Here is a 6,464-nt window from a genome sequence, read left to right on the forward strand (position 1 = left end):
CCTCCAAAAACTTTGAACCCCATCTAAATTACAACCGGAAGCTGCCAGCACCACCTTTCGCCACCACCATCGGATGCCACCGACCAAGGTAAGTGATTTCCTGCCCCTACCCGATCAAAACCCACATATCCACCAACATCCCTTCCTATCAGCAACCCTAAATAAGATTTGTGGAAATGAACCCCTATGCCTCCATTTTTTTCGGCAATACCATAACCACCACCGATTATCACTTCCCATCTATTTCCTCGCTACGCCTCCAATGGTTGTTTCTTCCCCACGACCGATGGTTGTTGAACCTCTGCGAGGATCATCATCATCGGACCTTGAAATCCACCAATTCTCCCCGAATATGAAATCCATCCTCACCACCCACCCACCCCTCTATTTTTCATCCCATACGAACATACAAACATACCTATCTTCTTCCTTCTTCCTATAGAAAATCAAACATATGAACATACACACTCTCTCAAAATTAAACCCTTTGCAAATCTTTGATCTTTGATATAACATATAGAGGAAGAAGAAGAAACTAGGGTTCTTGAACCCATTGAAAATCCCCATAAAAAACACCCAAAACACCATTCCCTTATTAAAAATCCCCATATATTCTTCTTTGATTATGATTTCAACTTTCCTCCCTGTTTTGAAATGACTACGATACCCAGTTACAGTAAAATCGTTACTCACTCGATCAATCATCCAGGTATGCGTGAAGATCTTTATGTTAAAGGATTTGGGTCAGTTTCTCATTTTTTTTTTCAATCTGAATCGACCACATGTGCTGATTGGTGTAAAAAAGTCATGCAGAACAACTGATTTTGGGTGTAAGCTATTGAACTGCATATTCTGATGTAAGCTTCAACTCAAATTTTTGCAGATAACGAAAATGGAAGAAGATGCATCAGCGTTTATATGAGAATAAAAAAAGACGGGGTTGTAGATTTTAGGGGGGGAGAGAGAGAGAGAGAGAGAGAGAGAGAGAGAGAGATTGTATATTTTATTTATTTGTTTTTATTCCTTCATAAAAAAAATTTATAAAAGTAAAATAGAAAATATAATTTTTTTTAATTTTTCTTTTAAACAGAAAAATATTGAAATAAATAAAAAACTAAGGGCAAAATGGTCATTATGAAAAAGTTCAAAGCAAATTGGACCAAACTAGCAACAAAATGAAAACTTTGGACCTGTGGTGCTAGTCCAAACCTTTTTGGACCAAAGTGACAATTTTGAGCAAACCATAGGGACCATTTGTGCAGTTTAGTCTAAAAAGAACTATTAGTGTAAACAATTAATATACTAATTTAAATATTGTTGACTATTAGTGTAAACAATTAATATACTGATATACATATTATTGATTTTTATTTTTATGTGAAGTTGTCATAAAATTTTCTTGCTTATTGTATCTCAAGGCAGCATCTTGGATAGACGGTTAACTTGCTTTACATTTGTTAAAGTTGAAACATTTCCGTAGCTCCATAGTTCGATACTTGTTATTAACAAGTATTATTTTATTTACCAGGTATACACCTCTTGTCCCACATCGTTGACATGATAAAACATACATCATTTTCATATTCTACAAAACGATTGTTCATATCCTTTTAACTCTAAACTTGGAGGTATCCCACATCGGTTTGTACAAGAAACATTGCTAACTTAATCCTCTATATAATGATGGGTCAACCCAAACATTAACCAAGTGGGTGGGCTGTCCTATTAAATGGGTTGTACCCCGAGTTAAAATCTTATGAAACCGGTTTAAAGTAGGGTTCGACCTGAACGGTTGAACTGCGGTTTGACATGCAAGCGGTTTTCGGGGTCAAATAAACTGGTAAGCTGGCCGGTTCCCGGTTAAACCGGTCGAACCGGCCGGTTCGGTCCGGTGTACTTTGTTGAGTGTTGCAACGGTTGCCTAACCCTATCCCGATCAAGAACAACAAAATATAAAAGGGGAAATGATTATAAGGGTAAATATGTTTAAAAACATTAGAAAAAAACTGTTCATAAGGGTTTTGTATAAAAACCCCATCGAAATTTAAGTTTTGTTCAAATATCACCAATTATAACCGATTCTTATAGATTGTTGACTTGCCTAATAATTCGTTCACATAGCATAAGGCTGTTCAGTATGGAGGAAGAAGGCTACACATAAAGCTGATATGACAAGGCCACCTATGCGTGAACACTGCCACATGTGTGTGTAGGTGCCTTGTGGCGTGGGTGCAACTACGAGCGAAGACGCAAGTTGTGATTGGTTAATGCTTTTTTGACCGTTTCCTCTGTTGAACGTTGCGAAAAAAATTCAAACTAAAAGTTAACGTACATACACAATTTAAACAAACATATTTTCAATCACTCTTTCAAACACACTTTCAAACATAAATATAAATAATTTTGCGGTCTTCATCTGATGATGAATAAAGACTTTGATGATGATTTGGTGTTGCACACGTTGTTGTCTGCGGCACGCGAAAGGGTGCTACAAAGAGGCGAAAGTTCAAATGTGAAGAATAAGCATATAATTTCGATAAATTGGGATCGTATCGCAGCACACGAGCATAAAGTTTGTGAATACTTTGCCCCTGATAGTTTGTACAACCTATCAAAATTTGAAGAACGATTACGTATTAGTAGAAATTTATTTTTATGTATAGCTAGAGATTTGGAAAACACTTATGAGTTTTTCCAATTGAGATGAGATGCTAAATGTAAACGTGGTTTTAGCACAATACAAAAATGCACAACAACTCTTAGACAACTGACATACGACATAGCCGCAGACACGTCAAATGAGTATTTGAAAATGTCTGAGAGGACTGGTCGAGAATGTGCTTATCTTTTTTGTGAATATGTTATAGAGCTTTATGGTGACATATACTTGCGACATCCAACTAGAAATGATGTCGAACAGTTGTATGTCGCATATGAAGCTAAGCATGGCTTTCCAGGAATGCTTAGCAACATTGATTGTATGCATTGGGAGTAGGAAAATTATCCCAATGCATGGCGAGGTCAATTCACATGAGGTGATCATGGTGTACCAACTGTTATATTAGAGGTCATTGTTTCACATGACCTATGGTTTTGGCATGCATTCTTTGGTATGACAGGGTCAAACAACTACCTGAATATGCTTGGAGCGTCTCCGATATTTAACGATATTTTGCAGGGTAAAACACCAACCATGCCGTTCGTTGTGAATGAACATCAATATAATTATGGGTATTACCTTGGGGATGAGATATATCTAGAGTACGCTACGTTTGTCAAGTCGTACTCATTTTCGGACGATGAAAAACGAAAATTGTTCAAGTTAACACAACAATTGGCAATGAATGATGTGGAACGGACGTTTGGGGTCCTCAAACAAAAGTGACACATTATCAAACATCCGACACGGTCATGGGATAATGCAAAATTGACGAAGGTGTTGACTGCTTGTGTTATATTGCATAACATGATAATAGAAGAAGAGGGTAGGGCTATTTGTATGTATACTCCTGGCGATATGCTTAATCCACCTGCAATTATACAAGTCACCAGCCCAACATACTTCACAACACTTTTGGAAATACAAAAGAGTGAAACACATCACAATCTACATTATGATTTGAATGATCATATATGGCAAAGGCAATTCCAACAACACGATGTCAATGACGACGATGAGTATGAGGACACGGATGACGAGAACGGGGTCAGTGGCGACGTGGGCGACAACGACGGCGAGTAATATTTTCTATGTTTTTTTAGTAATTTAGGATTTAAATGTTTATGTTTTTTTAAGTAATTTAGGTAACAAACTTTGGTCTTTGTCCACATTTAGGTAATTATGTTTTTTCGTTCACATTTGACCATTGAACTTGTTTGACTTGTTCAAAATAGGGTAATATGACTGGTAATTACGGTAATATTACCCTATTATGAACAAGTCAAACAAGTTTATTGATCAAATGTGTACGAAAAAAACATGGCTACCTAAATATGGACAAAAAACAAAGTTTATAATCCGTTTTGGTAATATTGGACAAGAACCGTCTCACAGACTATGCCCTGGGATCAGTCTCCGACAATCAATGAACAATTAGGTTAGACTTGGTTTAACCCAATTCAGTCCTGACTAGTCATGGGCTAGGCTATGTTGCTAGGTCTTTAAAGCACATAAAACCTAGCCCCTTAAGCATATCCAATCTAACCCCTAACTAGTTGGGCCTAAACTGGTTAGCCCAAGACTTGACCGTTTCCTCATACATAAAGACCAGACAACCCAATTTCATGTCACATCAATGTATCTTATGACTACTTGCATTTAACATAAATAACCCAGTCGATGCGGAGGAACGGTTTTTGCCAAAGAGGAATCGAGGGACCAATGGGGGACCAAAGAGGAGGAATCGTTTTTGTCAAAAAGACGAGGGTGAAATTACAAAAGTATCCCTCTCCGCGGAGGATTCATGGTTCCGCGGAGGTCCGCAGAGGGTCCTCCGCGGAATGTATGTCTATATCTGGAATTTGTATTTTTCATGTCTAAATTTTGAAATTACCCCCCATTTTTTGACTATATCCGGTATTTTCCCGATATATTATTACTTTTAGAACCTTCATGCAAAACGACCTTTAGTATATATAATTATCTAAAAGTGTATATATATATATATATATATATATATATATATATATATATATATATATATATATATACACACACACATAAATGATCAAAATAATAAAATCTTAATTTATAAAATATAATGTCAACGAAGTAAAATATTTGAATGAGAAATATATAATAGATATTATTTTATGATTTGCTTAAATTTAATATTGTAGTAACTATTTAATTAGGCATGTAATCCCCCTTAAATTTCATAAAAAGTTTGAATGAAAAGTCGTGAAACTCACTTTCAAAGCGCGCTTTACGATTATTTGTATCCGAAAATGGTCAGAAACTCAGGATGATCGGTCTTAAAGGTTATGGAAAACTCAAGAAGGTAGAGAGGAATCGGTGTCGTTGTAACACCGCAGATTTTCAAACCAAAGTTTTCATTTTAAAAAATACATAAAACTCATATATTATATTTCATAAGATCACATGTGTCTCAAATGTCAACATAAATCCACAAATAAAGTCAAATCCTAGAATCCTCAACAAAGTCTCGAACAGGTGTGTACAATCATGTCGGCGTCTTCCCGCGGTCTTGAGAAGTACCTGAAACACATATCACACAACACGGTAAGCACAAGGCTTAGTGAGTTCCCCAAAATACCGCATACACAAATAATAAGCCTCTCATGGCTATAACTCGGCATGGACCCTCCGGTATCATGCGTCTCGGTGTGGACCCTCCGGTCGTGTGTCTCAGTGAGGACCCTCCGGTCTCACAGCTCGGTTTGGACCCCTCCGGTCTTGGCTCAGTGGAACCCTCCGGTCCCACTACTCGGTTTGGACCCTTCGGTCCTATCTCAGTAAAACAGAGTATATAGCATATATATATATCACAGAGACAAAATGCATAATATGACGTAACTCAAATAAGCACAATCCGGTACGTATAGTGAGAAGACTCAACTCGTAAGTAAGCAAAGAAAACTGGATAGCCCTCGAACAGTCTAATCTCCGCCTACACGTAATAAGCATATCTAATTAACTCATAAAGATCACAATGTCATATAACTCACGCTAAACTCTTTCTAACTCTTGAGATGGGTAAAAGACAATTTTACCCCTCCATGGCCCCCATAAACCCTATCTTGACCAAACCGTAAATTTAACAGAAGTCAACACTCGAGTCAACTGCCCATGTTGACCCAACTCGCCGAGTGCACCTATGTGACTTACCGATTCCACGTTGTTCCTCATAATGTCGCGAAAACCCAACTTAACTCGTCGAGTTGTCTCATCAACTCGTCGAGTCACTCTTGTCCAGACTCATCGGGGAAAACCCTAGCCGATTCTTCGAGTCAGCTCGTTGAATCGGCGAGTCCCTTCAGTCTGAATTCTCATTCAGACATTTTAAGGCAGATATGCTACTCCACACCCTAGATTTAGGCTCCTAAGGCTCGAATGTCACGTAAAGCTTCGATCTTTACGTTCATGCATGGCATATTTTGCTCCAAAATGCCAATACAAGTCTAACAAGGGTGTTTAAGCACAATAACTCTTATATGGTTGAATAAAGTTGGGACCTTTGGACTCTATGGACCTCACAAGGTCCAAATATGAAGTCTAAACCTCCTGATAGACTCAATGCACTCAATGTCCCAATAAAAGGTGGTAAAAGCCCTAACTTCCATAATTATGAGATCTGACCAATAAAACGAGAAATGTGTAGGCTTTTTACCTTCCACAGAAGCTCTGGTCGATATAACACTAGATCCAATAGTTTCTGCTCATTCCTTGCTGGATAATATTCTCTTCGCCTCAAAAGATGCACTAGAATACTCAAAGATTAGCT

Source organism: Lactuca sativa, chromosome 5 (assembly GCF_002870075.4).
Source record: "Lactuca sativa cultivar Salinas chromosome 5, Lsat_Salinas_v11, whole genome shotgun sequence".
Classification (NCBI taxonomy): Eukaryota; Viridiplantae; Streptophyta; class Magnoliopsida; order Asterales; family Asteraceae; genus Lactuca; species Lactuca sativa.